Genomic DNA, 16,305 nt, shown 5'->3' on the forward strand with positions numbered 1-16,305 from the left:
GAATGTGGACTTTTTGTCTGTTCCATTTGTCTCCTGTAGCCACCTGTTGGGGATTTCAGGTATTGGTGCGCTCTCCACGTCCTAAAGGTGTCCTCACTTCAGTGTGTAGGCGGGGCCTGTATTTGGAGATTGGTAGGTGTAATTTATATACTATTGATTACTAGATTGACATATACTCCTGGCTCTTTTAGCCCACTTTTTATTTTATTTTATTTTTTATTTTATTTTTTATTTTATTTTTTAATCTTTGACATTTGTGGGCGTATCCAAAAGTTTGGGCTGTGTTTCACCATTATGACCAGATCCACTAATTGTGTTGTATTTTGTTCACAGTGAATCTTCTTTCCTTCTTTTAAAATTACCTCCTGTCAATTATTGGCTCCCCTGAAGAAGCCTCTGTGTAGGCGAAACATGTCGGGACTCCACCAGAATAGCCAAGAACCCCTTCATATAAACTAATTGACGGATTGTGGTTACTGTTTGTATAGATATTGATGTCTGTGTTTTCAAAAAATCTTTTGGAATTTACTCCAGCACATTAAATACATAGAATGTAATGTTAAAGGATAAAACTTACCTTACTATAGTCCTTCTGCAGGACCTGAATGATGGCAGAACAGGTCTTTGAAATAATGATTCCCAGAGCCTGGGGGGAGATCCCAGTTGTGAACTTGATATCCTGGAGAATTCTCCCCATTGCCAAGTACCGCAAGGTTCAGGAGTGATGGCTTGCTGCATGCAGGTGTACTGCTTCGTAATATAAGGGGACAGCAAAGCCAACAGATGGTGAAAGATGGGATCAGTCTCCCGGAGATAATTTCTGAAATCATCAGGATCATTCTCATGGAGCTTCCACAACAAAGACATATGAAAGAATTGGTCGTGATTAAGCAACCAATTCTGGGTCATGGACTGAACTTGGGTCAAAGCAATAACTCCAACACCAAGCCCAATAACAGCACAAACTCTATGACGAGTTCATAACCGCAACATGGCTAGAAAACAAATTGCTGCTCACAGGGCCGGTGCTAGACTATTTTGTACCCTAGGCAAGATCAGCTACTTGCGCCCCCCCATAAAAACAAAAAACAGAATGGCTTTGTGCAGTGTCATTAAATAATAGCATAATACACGCTTTGATCACAGATTCCAGTGTGTATTGTGTGACAATCTGTCACAATGTTTTTTTTTATAATGCCACTTTTTAATTATTTTACTGTGTGCCATTATAAAAAAAATATATATTAGTGGCGGAACACCAGGGCCCAATTGCAGGTGAGACCTTTGTGGCTTGGTCATTCGGCCTGGATTAGGAGCATCATAGGCCTGGTGCTGAGGATTTTGGTGGGCCCTGGATTATGAAGCCCCTTGTATTCTACATTAAAATTTTCTCTACAGTCTTGCCTTTATTATCCACCACTTGTGTCTAGGTATTCTTTCCATCACCACCCACTACACCTGGGACCACTTTCCTCATCTTACTATGCCTGCAGCCTCCCTTGCCTTACCACCCACTGCACCTCCAGCCCTCTTTCCTCACCACCCAACATGCCTGGGCCCCCCATCCCTCACTATCCACCATGCCTAGGTATACCTTCCCTCACCTCCTACTGTGCCTGTAGCCCCCTTTATTGTAGAAATACTACAGGAGATGGTCACAGACTGCAAAACATACTACAGGACATGGTCACAGACTGCAGACATGGTACAGCAGATGGTCACAGACTGCAGACATGGTACAGCAGATGGTCAGAGACTACAGACATGGTACAGGAGATGGTCACAGACTGCATACATGGTACAGGAGAAGGTCAGAGTCTGCAGACATAGTACCTGAGAGGATCAGAGCCTGCAGGCATAGTACAGGAGAGGGTCAGAGCCTGCACACATAGTACAGGAGAGGGTCAGAGCCTGCAGACATAGTACTGGAGAGGATCAGAGCCTGCAGAAATGGTACAGGAGAGGGTCAGAGACTGCAGACATCATACTGGAGAGGGTTAAAGACTGCAGACATAGTACAGGAGAGGGTTACAGACTGCAGACATAGTACAGGAGAGGGTTAAAGACTGCAGACATAGTACAGGAGAGGGTTAAAGACTGCAGACATACCACAGGAGATGGTCAGAGACTGTAGACATACTACAGGAGATGGTCAGAGACTGCAGACATAGTACAGGAGAGGGTCAGAGACTGCAGACATAGTACAGGAGATGATCAGAGACCGCATAAATGATACAACTGTACAGGAGATGGTCAGAGACTGCAGACATGGTACAGGAGATGGTCAGAGACTGCAGACATTGTACAGGAGAGGGTTAAAGACTTCAGGCATAGTACAAGTGTGTCCTAGCAGTGACCAGTGTGGAAAAACATCACTGCAAACAGAAGTTTACAAGATATAACTATAAGTCATATCAGGTTGAACTGGATGGACTGGTGTCTTTATTCAACCTTACTAGCTATGAAACTATGAAGTGGCAAAAAAAAAAAAAAAAAAAACGTATTTTCTAACAGTCATTTCTCAAGCACAGGAGGACAGTAAATGGTTAACAGGTCTGTGAAGTTCCTAGGCTTACCAGCTAATTCCTTCAAAGATAGCAGGGAAAGTTGATAAATCAGGGATGGTCGACATCAACTGGGGCATAAATAGCTATAAAAACAGCTGAAGTTTGAAGCATCTTGCAGAAGTCTAATGATCACTCACCTGCTGTGTAAATACAAACACAGATAAGAAGTAGTGTGAGAAGACAGAGGGATTGTCTAATCTATACATAGGACAGGAGAACACACCGATTATTAGACTCCTGCACTACCAGTGAGTGCATGACATGATCATACCTTCTTCATTCTCAGGTATGTCGGATCCTCTGCATCCCGTCCTGCTCTGCTCACTAGCATCTTCTGATCAAATGTGGCAGGCTGGGCAATCTGATTGGCTAAGGGGGTGGTGAGAGGTGGAGCAACTTAGCAGTCATGCCCTCCCACTCAGAAGAGCAGTGCTATTGGCTGACTGACACACTGCTCTGTCCCTCTCCCTCTAGCATGTGAAAGTCGTGGAGGGAGAGGGGGAAGCTGCACACCACTCTACAATTATTAACACCTGCCCCCCACACTGAGCACCTTGCTGTCCGGGGCCCCTCTATCAATGGCCCTACCGGGAGCCTGGGGAGCAACATGGAGGAGGAAGAGGTGAGGCAAGGGTCAGCAGCGCCCCTAGGTGGCAGTGCGCCCTAGGCGGCTGTCTAATCCACCTAGTGGTAGCACCCGCCCTGGCTGCTCAGAATGAACTGACAGAATAGAAAAAAGGGGGAACTGCGCTTAACCTCGAAATCCCAGAATGAACAGGATATGTGTGAAAACAAAATGCAAACCCTAAATATTGTACCTATGGAATCACCTCCAAGTATGGCACATATATATATATATATATGTGCATCCGTGTACAACACTACTCCCCAGGGCTCGAGTGCTGCGGGAACGCATGGGAACGGCGTTCCCGTACTATTTCCACAGCGGGAACGCCGTTCCCATTAGCTATCTGAGCCGGGCCGGCTGAGGCTATGCAGCGCGTAGTCCGCGCCGCTCCTCAGCCGCCGAGTGACTGTGCGTGCCCACGCCGAAGTCATGTGACCGGTTGCTAGATGCGGAGCGGCCCCTGCCTAGCAACCGGTCACATGACTTCGGCGTGGGCACGCACTGGCACGAGACCGTCAGTGTGACACACGCGCGCCGGACTGTCCTCCCGCTCCCCTCTACCCAGTGCCTCCTGTGGAAACAGCCGCTGCACTTTGAGTTTACTTAGTTCTTCTCCCCCAGAACAGAAGGGAAGAGAATACCAGGAGGTCAGTCACTAGTAGTGTGTAAGTAAGTTGCATTCTGCAATACCCTGCCAAATTGCCAATACTCATCCATACTGCCAATACTCATCAATACTCTGCAATACCCTGCCAATACTCATCAATACTCTGCAATACCCCGCCAATACTCATCAATACTCTGCAATACCCCGCCAATACTCTGCAATACCCCGCCAATACTCTGCAATACATACCCTATCAATACTCTGCAATACCCCGCCAATACTCTGCAATACCCCGCCAATACTCTGCAATACCCCGCCAATACTCTACAATACCTCGCCAATACTCTGCAATACCCCGCCAATACTCTGCAATACCCGCCAATACTCTGCAATACCCGCCAATACTCATCAATACTCTGCAATACCCTGCCAATACTCATCAATACTCTGCAATACCCCGCCAATACTCTGCAATACATACCCTGCCATAACTCTGCAGTACCCTATCAATACTCTGCACTACCCTATCAATACTCTGCAATACCCCGCCAATACTCTGCAATACCCCGCCAATACTCTGCAATACCCCGCCAATACTCTGCAATACCCGCCAATACTCTGCAATACATGCCCTGCCAATACTCTGCAGTACCCTATCAATACTCTGCAATACCCTATCAATACTCTGCAATACCCTGCCAATACTCTGCAATACCCTATCAATACTCTGCAATACCCTGCCAATACTCTGCAATACCCTGTCAATACTCTGCCAATACTCTGCCAATACTCTGCAATACCCTGCCAATACTCTGCCAATACACACCCTGCAATACCCTATCAATACTCTTCAATATTCTGCCAATACTCTTCAATATCCTGTCAATACTCTGCAATACTCTGCAATACATACCCTGCCAATACTCTGCAATACCCTGCCAATACTCTGCCAATACACACCCTGCAATACCCTATCAATACTCTTCAATATTCTGCCAATACTCTTCAATATCCTGTCAATACTCTGCAATACATACCCTGACAATACTCTGCAATACCCTGCCAATACCCTGCCAATACTCTGCAATACCCTGTCAATACTCCACAATACTCTGCCAATACTCTGCCAATACATACCCTGCCAATACTCTGCAATACCCTGCCAATACTCTTCAATACTCTTCAATACTCTGCCAATACTCTGCCAATACTCTGCCAATACTCTTCAATACTCTGCCAATACTCTGCCAATACTCTGCCAATACTCTGCCAATACTCTGCAATACCCTGCCAATACTCTGCCAATACTCTTCAATACCCTGCCAATACTCTGCAATACCCTGCCAATACTCTGCAATACCCCATCAATACTCTGCAATACTGTGCCAATACTCTGCAATACCCTGCCAATACTCTGCCAATACACACCCTGCAATACCCTATCAATACTCTTCAATATCCTGCCAATACTCTTCAATATCCTGCCAATACTCTGCAATACATACCCTGCCAATACTCTGCAACACCCTGCCAATACTCTGCAATACCCTATCAATACTCTGCAATACTCTGCAATACTCTGCCAATACTCTGCAATACCCTGCCAATACTCTGCCAATAAATACCCTGCCAATACTCTGCAATACCCTATCAATACTCTGCAATACTGTGCCAATACTCTGCAATACTCTTCCAATACTCTGCAATACCCTGCCAATACTCTGCCAATAAATACCCTGCCAATACTCTGCAATACTCTGCCAATACCCTGCAATACTCTGCCAATACTCTGCAATACTCTGCCAATACTCTGCCAATACTCTGCAATACCCTATCAATACTCTGCAATACCCTGCCAATACGTGCAATACATACCCTGACGACACTTACTCTGCAATACTTACCCTGACAAGACTCTGCAATACTTACCCTGCAATACCCAGCAATGCCCTGCCAATAATCTGCAATACCCAGCAATAATCTGCCATACCCTGCAAATACTCTGCAATACCCTGCCAATACTTATCCTGCCAATATTCTGCAATACCCTGCCAATACTTACCCTGCCAATACATATTCTGCTAATACCCAGCCATACCCATCCATGCTCAGCCGAAATATTATTGGGGGAGATGACGTGGATATTACAGTGGGGGAGATGTATATTACAGTGGGGGAGATGTATATTGCAGTGGGGACTATATGGTGGTGACATTTTCACAGGTTTTTGCAAATTCAATTATTATTTGCTTATCCGAAAAATGATCGATCCGTGACTCTGATCCAAGGAATGATCCGATCCGTGAGTTTTTTGATCCGTTGCTGATAATCTTGCACGGCAAGGGCAACGTTATTCCAGTTTGATATTTTCTAATTTGCTGTATTTGAATTTGGAACAGGGTGTATTTGTGTTAGAAATTCCCTGCGAGAGAAAGATCATCACCCATTGTGTTGATTATTCTGTTTGACAAGTTAACTTATTTTGTTTTTGTAAACTGCCACTTTACAATAAATGGTATACTGTATTTTCTGTGAAATATATATGCATAAGAGCGTACTTTTTTTTTTTTTTTTGGTGGGGGAGTGGATCTTGGTTGGGAGTTCCCACACTTTTTTCCCCAGGACTTGACCCCTGCTACTCCCCTCAAGTGAAATACAGTAACATAGTATTAATGTGACAAAAAAGAAAGAAAAAAACACTATATAGTGGAAAAAACTATGAAAAAAGCCCAATAAAACAAAAAACATAAGAGAAAAATTAAAAAAATAGTCCAAAAATGAAATATGTACCTAATATTGTAAATACATAATAATAATAAAGCAATAATTTGAACACCAAGAATTTAAACAATATTGACACTGAATAACGTCCATGTGATCATATATCCTGTTATTGAAGTGAAATGTCCAAATAATTAATCCAACACCAGTGAGAAATCTTCATAAACAAAGCTTGATTAAGACACAGTATTCTTTTCTCTCCAGAAACAATGTGCGCTTTCCCATCACCAAATATATAGATTGGCTCCTTACCGACTAGAGGCAACCCCCCGTTACAGAGGGTCACAACAGGCAAAATAAGTTTAGATGGACATCCAGATTGCTGCACCCTTCAATCGGTCCTCAGCTACACCTGAAGCCAGCTGTAGGTGCTGCCTCCTGAGTGCTCTGTGTGGACTGGAACCTGATTCCTTAATGCAGAAGAAGAGGAGGGCTAGTAGATGAAGCAGAGAAAGTCACACTTATAAACACCGGAGTATGATTCTCTAATGATACAGCCTGATAGAAGCCAGCGCTTGTCTAGCCAGCAGCTTATCTCACAAGTGGGGAGTGTAACATGGAGTGACGATAGTGACCGCCATAACTCTATCTTGTGGAGGATCTCGGACCGATTGAAGGGTGCAGCAATCTGGATGTCCATCTAAACTTATTTTGCCTGTTGTGACCCTCTGTAACGGGGGGTGGCCTCTAGTCGGTAAGGAGCCAATCTATATATTTGGTGATGGGAAAGCGCACATTGTTTCTGGAGAGAAAAGAATAGTGTGTCTTAATCAAGCTTTCTTTATGAAGATTTCTCACTGGTGTTGGATTAATTATATGGACATTTCACTTCAATAACAGGATATATGATCACATGGACGTTATTCAGTGTCAATATTGTTTAAATTCTTGGTGTTCAAATTATTGCTTTATTATTATGTATTTACAATATTAGGTACATATTTCATTTTTGGACTATTTTTTTATTTTTCTCTTATGTTTTTTTTTTTTTATTGGGCTTTTTTCATTAGTTTTTCCACTATATAGTGTTTTTCTTTCTTTTTTGTCACATTAATACTATGTTACTCTATTTCACTTGAGGGGAGTAGTGTTGTACACGGATGCACATATATATATATATATATTAGTGTTGTACACGGATGCACATATATATATATATATTAGTGTTGTACACGGATGCACATATATATGTGCCATACTTGGAGGTGATTCCATAGGTACAATATTTAGGGTTTGCATTTTGTTTTCACACATACACACATCCTGTTCATTCTGGGATTTTGAGGTTAAGCGCAGTTCCCCTTTTTTTCTGTTTATTTGTGTATTTTTTGGTATACATTAGAATTGCAGCTTCCGACTACTTTTTATCTTGAACATTCCGTAGCGCAGTTTTTCCCCCTTTTTTTCTGTGAACTGACAGAATGCACTGAAAATCAGAAAGGACCTGAGAAGTACGAGCTGAAAATCAGAAACGATCAGACAGGAATGCACTGAAAACCAGAAGCAAACTATTAATAGAATGCACTGAAAGACAAGAACGAATTGACAACATGCACCGAAGAACAGATACGAACAAACAAGCACAAGCTGGAAAGCAGAAACTAACTGAAAAGCACAAGGCTGAAAAGCGCGAATCATCTCTCACCAAACTTCTACTAACACGAGATAAACATGAGATTAGCAGAAGGAGCCCAATGGGTGGCACACTGGCTATTGAAATTCCTTTTTATCAGATCATCATACATGTTGTACGTCACCATGTTCCCACGTTCGTAATTCTTGGCCAACATTTGTGTGACCGTGTGTATGTAAGACAAGTTGGAGCCAACAACCTTCGAACAAAGATCCATGGCTTTGTTGTCGGAAAGTCCTATCCTGTGTACGTGGCATTATATCTCATTTTTAATGGTTCAAAGAATGTCAGGCAAAATGGTCAGCCCTCACACATATTCACTTCATCATATCTGGCCCTCTTTGGAAAAAGTTTGGACACCCCTGATTTAAACGTTGCACTAATCATAAAATGCAAAGTGCACTGCCTAAATTGATCCACAAACAAATTTGTGAAGGTACATAGAAATATATAAATATATGCAAAAAAAAAGTCCTTATGATAGAAACATCTGGAATTATATACGCATCACTTTTGTGTTTTGCCCTATTTATCATGAGCGAAACTTAAAGATCTAAGACATTTTCTATGTACACAAAAGGCCTACTTCTCTCAAATATTGTTCACAAATCTGTCTAAACCTGTATTAGTGAGCACTTCTCCTTTGCAGAGATAATCCATCCACCTCACAGGTGTGGCTGTCAGAAACCATAAAATCAGACCGAGACAGAAGTACAATTAAATCACACTTGTTTAATAATAAAAGTAAAAAGAACAAACATAATCAAAATATAGCCAAAGTTCAGTAACCGGTAAAGATAGTCAGCCAAACCAGAAGTCAGGGACCAAAGTAGTGGAACAGCAAGCAGGATCCGGAGCCAGAAGGGATGTGAGCAAAGCCAGTCTTTACACAGGAATGCAGGAGATGTTTCTTGTGATGTTGGCCAAGGCGAAGGCAGAGCTCCTCTGGACTGTATGGCTTAAGTAGGCAGGACTGATGAGTAGGATATCAACAACGGCTGAGTAACTGTGGAGAGAGACGGGAGCTGGCAATTAACAGCTGAGCAGCCAGCTCAGAGAATGAAGGGCTGAGCCCATCCGTGACAGTGGCATATCAAGATGCTGATTAGACAGCATGATTATTTCAGAATTGTGCTTTAGGCTGGCCACAATAAAAAGCCACTCTAAAATGTGCAGTTTTATCACACAGCACAATGCCACAGATGTCGCAAGTTTTGAGGGAGCATGCAATTGGCATGCTGACTGCAGGAATGTCCACTAGAGCTGTTGCCCTTGAATTGAATGTTCGTTTCTGTACCATAAGCCGTCTCCAAACGCGTTTCAGAGAATATGGCAGTACATCCAACCGGCCTCACACACAGACCACGTGTAACCGCACCAGCCCCTCCCCCCCAACCTGATTGATTTGGACCAAGTGGGGTTTGTCTATGGCAGGGAAGCCAGAGACAATACTACTAAAGCATTAAATATTCACCACTGGATGACCACAACCCCAACTGCTGGTTTCTTTTTATCCCTTGATGCAGAAAAGGCATTCGATAGGGTGGCATGCAGGGCTGGACTGGGACAAAAATTTGGCCATGGACTTCATCCAGACCGGCCTACTTTAATTTTGTAAACAAGCACAAAAACAGTATATAAAACTATACGTAATTGTGCAAAAAAACATAAGTAGCATAACATAAGGAGTCCTTACTAAGCTCTTTTTCACTTATTCTTCTCTGTATTTTTCTCATCTTTCTCACATCACTGCGCGAAGTTGAAGGCGAGCCACGCCGCCATTACTTTCAATTACTGTCATTGAAACTGGCCCACCGAGCCATCGGCCCACCGGGAAACTCCCTGTAGTCCCAATGGCCAGTACATGCCTGGTGGCATGGGACTTCATGAAAGCAGCACTTCAGGCAGTGGGTATACCACAACACCTGCTCCAGATGATCATGGTTTTATACTTGTTCCCTTCTGATAAAATTTGAGTAAATGACCACCCGTTGAACGCCTTTACGGTCTCAAATGGCACCCTTCAGGGATGTCCACTATCCCCCTTAATATCCCTACTCACTATAGAACCCTTTCTCCGTAAACTTAGAGAGAACCCAGATATCAAAGGTATCTCAATTAATCATAAAACGTAGAAAGTGGCAGCTTATGCTGATGACATACTGCTTTTTTTGTCTGACCTGATAACCACTATTCCCAATCTCCTCAAAGAACTCTCCCTTTTCAAAATTCTCTCAAATCTACAAATAAATTTCACCAAGTCAAAAGCACTAAACATTCCCCTTCCACAGATTCTGGTCTCGCAATGTAAAAATAACTTTCCTTTCTCCTGGGATTCCCAGGCCATCACGTACCCGGGTATCAAAATCCCCACCAAACTGACCAACTTATATGCACAAAACTTTCAGCCTATCCTACATAGCATCCAATGTAATCTTCAAAAATGGCATCAGGGTTCATATTCATGGTTCGGCAGGATTGCTATATTGAAAATGAATGTGTTGCCAAGGCTCCTCTATCTGTTGCAAGCAATTCCTATTAAGCTCCCACCATCCTTTTACGCCTCCTACAAACGCATGTGTAGAAACTTTGTATGGTCAAATAAAACATCCAGACTCACTTGGGATTGACTAACACTCCCTAAATCAAAAGGTGGTTTGAGCCTACCAGATATTCAAAAGTATCATTGGGCATGCCATATGACCAGAATAGTGGATTGACATGCAGAGATGGCCTTGCGGTTCACCCAGCGGTCAGTTCATGGCAAATTTTGCTCGTTCGAGATTAGCCAAACCGGCGGACTTCTGGCGCTGTTCGCGGGAACCATATTTGTTTACATTGTGAAGAACTTTGACCCATGACACATCCATTATGGGATACAGGACAGCCAATTGAGACATTTCAGCACATGGACAGTTGGACATACCCCCTACCTTATAAATAGACCTGATCTGGCGGCCATTTAACATTCTGTCTTTTGTCAGTGTAGGGACAGGACGCTGTGTGGAGCAGGGACAGTTCGTTTAATCACTAGATATTACTATTAGGTCCACAAAGGTCCTTTTAAGGACTGGTATAGGTGTACAGTATATAGGGTTGTAATACACTTAGAATGTACTTTCTTTCAAAGATACAAAGTATATTCTGGTGCACTGCTGCTGACTGCTGTGCTGCTGATTGCTGAGTGCACTGCTGACTGATTCTGCAGCTGTCTTTTGTCAGTGTAGGGACAGGACGCTGTGTGGAGCAGGGACAGTCAGTTAATCAATCACTAGCTATTACTATTAGGTCCACAAAGGTCCTTTTAAGGACTGGTATAGATGTACAGTATATAGGGTTGTAATACACTTAGAATATACTTTCTTTCAAGTATATTATGGTGCACTGCTGACTGCTGTGCTGCTGAGTGCTTGCTGATCGATTCTGCAGCTGTCTTTTATCAGTGTAGGGAGGGACAGTTTGCTGTTTGGAGCAGGGACAGTCTGCAAATCACTAGCTACTAGGTCCACAAAGGTCCTTTTTAGGACTGGTATAGGTGTACAGTATATAGGGTTGTACACGTATAATATACTTTCCTTCAAATATGGAAAACATATTATAGTGCACTGCACTGCTGTGCTGCTGACCGATTCTGCAGCTGTTGTTTCTCAGTGTAGGGAGGGTCAGTTTGGTTTTTGGAGCAGGGACAGTCTGCAAATCACTGGCTACTAGCTAGCTACTATTAGGTCCACAAGGGTTCTTTTAAGGACTGGTATAGGTGGACTATTTGGTGTGCAGTATATAGGGGTGTAATACACGTATAAAATACTTACACATATAGAAAGCATAGTATAGTGCATTTCCACTGTGCAGCATTTTGACTGCTGAGCGGTTCTGCAGCGATACTACAAAGAGTGACAAACGCAATTAAAAAAGTATTATAATTGGTGTGATACACCAGTGGCCCCCAAAAACGACAGATTGAAGCGGGGTGTTATATACCTTCTTCCACATACATACTGCACATCTCTAGAAACTTTTGTCACAGGGTCATTTAAAAAATGACAGGCAGAGGAAGAGGCAGGCCCCTCCACAGGGGTGGTAGGGGTAGGGCAGGAGCAACAGACTTGAGCCAAAGTGGCAAATTGCAGAAGGTGTGTGCGATTACATCAAAGGACGCAACAGACTTGGTTGAGTGGTTCACTCAGCCTTACTCTTCTGCACCCTCCTCATCCTCTCGATCTGCACCCTCTTCTTCACTCTCTGCTGTGTGCACCCCCAAAGACACTACCACCAACACCACCACCATATACCCTCCACTTGAGTCACAGAACTTATTTTCTGATCCATCACAAGACATTGCCAATGCGCAGCCACTCTTGGCATTGGATCAGGAAGAGGAGATAGCAACAACCGCCACTCAGCAGTCGGACAACAGTACCCAGATCAGCCCAAGGAGGAGGCTGGTCCCCGGTGTTGCTGCCTACTCCGAGTTCTCTAATTATAGCGGTGGGGAAGGTGACGTTGTTGATGACGTGTCTAGTGATGTTACGTGGGTGCCCACAAGAGAGGAAGAGGAGGGGAGTTCAGAGGGAGATATGGACCAGCAGATGCACCATCTCGGTGCTGGTGTCAGTGCTCTCTATTACAGTGCTGGTGTCAGTGCTCTCTATCAGGGTTCTGGTGTGGTCTCAGTGCTCTCTATCATGGTGCTGGTGTGGTGTCTGTGCTCTCTATCTCGGTGCTGGTGTCAGTGCTCTCTATCACGGTGCTGGTGTCAGTGCTCTCTATCTCGGTGCTGGTGTCAGTGCTCTCTATCACGGTGCTGGTGTGGTGTCAGTGCTCTCTATCCTGGTGCTGGTGTGGTCTCAGTGCTCTCTATCTCGGTGCTGGTGTCAGTGCTCTCTATCACGGTGCTGGTGTCAGTGCTCAGTCTTTATTGCGGTGCTGGTTTCAGACAGTGAGGGAGATAGCAGCGGAGAAGCAAATCAGCAGGCAGTGCCAGCATCATGGCAGAGGATCAGCACTGGACTGGCACCTCTGGACCACCACAGTGGAGCCCTGCATAGGCAGGGGTAAGGGCTGGGCAGAGGGAAGGACTCAAGCACAGGTTGGCACACTGGGACACTGGCACAGGACTGCGCTGCCCTGACTGTGGCACTGATCATCTCCTGCACCCCCTTCATAGCCTGCCCTGACCTTACCTCTCCTCCATGGCCTTCATGCGCTCCTGAATTGTCAAAATTTCACAGATAAAAAAAGAATGCTTGTCGTTGTCGATCCCAGATTCAATTAATACTTTTGTTATGTCAGTGTCCATGTTGTGAGACTATGTGTGCACAGCTAGTAAGTATTTTGTGGCTGAAAATATGACCTGGAGGTTTTTAAGGTTCACCTGCCATTAAAGTCAATGGGGTCCGCCTTGAACTTTGCGGTTTGCAAACTTTTGGCCGCGTTCGCGTTTCGCGTCTGCGAAACGTCCCGTCTGAAGTTCGTCCATCACTATTGGCATGTACACAAGTCAAGCAAGGACTGGATCCATCTAGAACAGGCATTTACCTTGACCCCGTTGGCCCATTTTCCATGGATCCATCACTCCCATATTCCTAAAAATCTAACATCCCATCTGCTAATTAGCGCTACTCTATTATACTCCCGAATGGTGGGTAAACAATCCAAGATCCTAAACACCCCGGGTCCCATGACTCCAATAGACAAAAACACAGAATTCCCTGCAGGCCTCCAATTAGGGGACCCAACAGCAACACCAACGGGATTAAGCCCAAGAACAAAACATTTCTTTGAAAATGGGGAACTTCTAACACACCAAAACATGTCCTTGACATTCCCAGAGTACCATATCCCTTTTTTCAAGTTCCTACAACTTAGGAATTTCTTTCAAAGCTACAAATCTAATCTACCTTGGCATTTAGATTACACACCATTCGAATCCCTTTTCATCAATGAGGGGCCCCAGGGACATGTAATCTCCTTGATTTACGCACTCCTCTTCTCCAACCATGATACGAAAAATGACAACCTGGCTAGACGCTGGGAATCAGAACTCAATTTAGACCTGACCACTAAAGACTGGGAATGCATATAAAGTCACGTGCATAAGGGGTCTCTAAATGTCTCTATTCAGGAAAATAGATAAGATATTCTCAAGGTGGTACAGAACCCTGGAGAAGATTCACAAGTTCCACCCAAGTTTCCCTCCACTATGTTGGAGATGCAACAAAACCCAAGGCCCATTGCTCCACATTTGGTCGCAATGTCCACTAATACAACCGTTTTGGATAGAAATACAGCACCTCATCTCCAAAATCACAACTTACAACATGGAACTCACTCCCACTCAATTTTTACTGCACCGCACACCCTCTCCAGTGCAAACTTACAAAAAATCTCTCACAATACACTTCATTAACGCAGCCATCCAGTGCGTTCCAGTCCATTGGAGAACCACACCTCCCATATGCGCAGAATGGATAAGGCGAGTTGATAAAGTGGAAGAGATGGAAAATCTCATACATCAGGCCAGAGACAACATGACCAATTATGAGAAAACATGGGCATGCTGGAAACACTACAGGAAAACACCTCAACCCTCCGTAAATTTTCCTCCCACACTAGACTGGTCAATTCTCCCCTCCAAATTTGAATTCTTGCACATCTTTAAGTGCAGAAAATGAATACATTCATAACACTACCCTATCACACTTGAAACTTATGAGAGACATCCCTGACCTCTCCCCAACCTATAAGCCAGAACACTGAATAATCTGCCACATGACTATGTAGGACAGACAGATCAATCTCTGGCACCAATGTACTCATCCCTTCAACAACCTTTTTCTTACAACCTAAGACCCCACTCATTCACATCTAGCTCCCTTTAGGGGCGAATGGGAACGTGGCATTACCTGTCTACACAAGACATGCTTAGTCAAACTAAACATACACAAGCAGTACAAACTTCTTGACAAAGATATTTATGACTTATCCCCATTATTGACTTGCAGGCACCATCCACACCTTTACATGTAGTAAACTAAGACCTTTGAAAAGGAGAAATACATATAGTTGAGACACAATATAATTTGAATGACTAATTTTTCCTTACTAGATATTATTGTACTATGCCATGCATGTACTTTGTTATTGAAGTTCATTGTAAAGCTTGTAAAACATTAATAAAATCTTCGAAACAATTGACGCGATGGCGATGGCGTCAGCACGTAGCTTGTCACTTGAATTAATTGCTGTGGTTCTATAGGTAATATTTACACATATTTCACTTAGTGCTGTATAACATCATATGTTTAAGTGTTGTGCTGTCATAATTCTGACTCCCAAATCTGTGGGAGCAATTATTTCCCTGCTATAGTTATCCAATGTGATAACACTACACTTACAACTTACTGATTTACTAACTATGGTGCCTCTGTTTAGATTTTAGGTGAATGCTTTATGGGCAACCTAAGGTTGATTGCAAGACTGCATTTTCATTTTATATAATTGTGGTCTTTTCATTAGACTTTTTGAATGTGTGAAATAAAGTAAGAAATAGAAAGGTGTTCAGCTTTAGCTTGTTTTCTACCACTTTGTTTTAAGTGTACCTTATGTCTTATGTATATAATAAACATTTTATTACTAGCAACATGAGAAAAGAAAGCTGGCCATCATTATCTTGAATACTCTATAACTAAACCTGCCACCACAAGTCCAACAGCAGCTTTCACATCCACCCCTTTCATCCACTGTCTATCAAAAGTAAGATGGACTTGACATTTCCTCATCAGACTTCACCCACACAGGGACTCAAAACAATTTCTAAATATGGACATTTCCATATTTAGGTAATGATATCCTCACTATCCCTTGTTTACATTCAGCTTAATGGCGATAGAGCCCTGTGCGGGAAGTTGTCACAACATGACATGCCCCACTCTGAGCACTGGTCTACCTCTATACACCAGCTCAGAGATGGTCTAAATTAGCTTCAGTTTCCTAATCAGCAAACTGACAGCAATCCTTAAAAAATCTGTCACTGCAACAGGTCCTTACCACCTTGTCGCCGATAGTATGCAAACATGCGGCCTCTGTG

The sequence above is a fragment of the Lithobates pipiens genome, unplaced genomic scaffold, assembly GCF_037356315.1.
Source record: "Lithobates pipiens isolate NorthernLeopardFrog02 unplaced genomic scaffold, aLitPip1_a1.2 Scaffold_16, whole genome shotgun sequence".
In the NCBI taxonomy this organism is placed as follows: domain Eukaryota; kingdom Metazoa; phylum Chordata; class Amphibia; order Anura; family Ranidae; genus Lithobates; species Lithobates pipiens.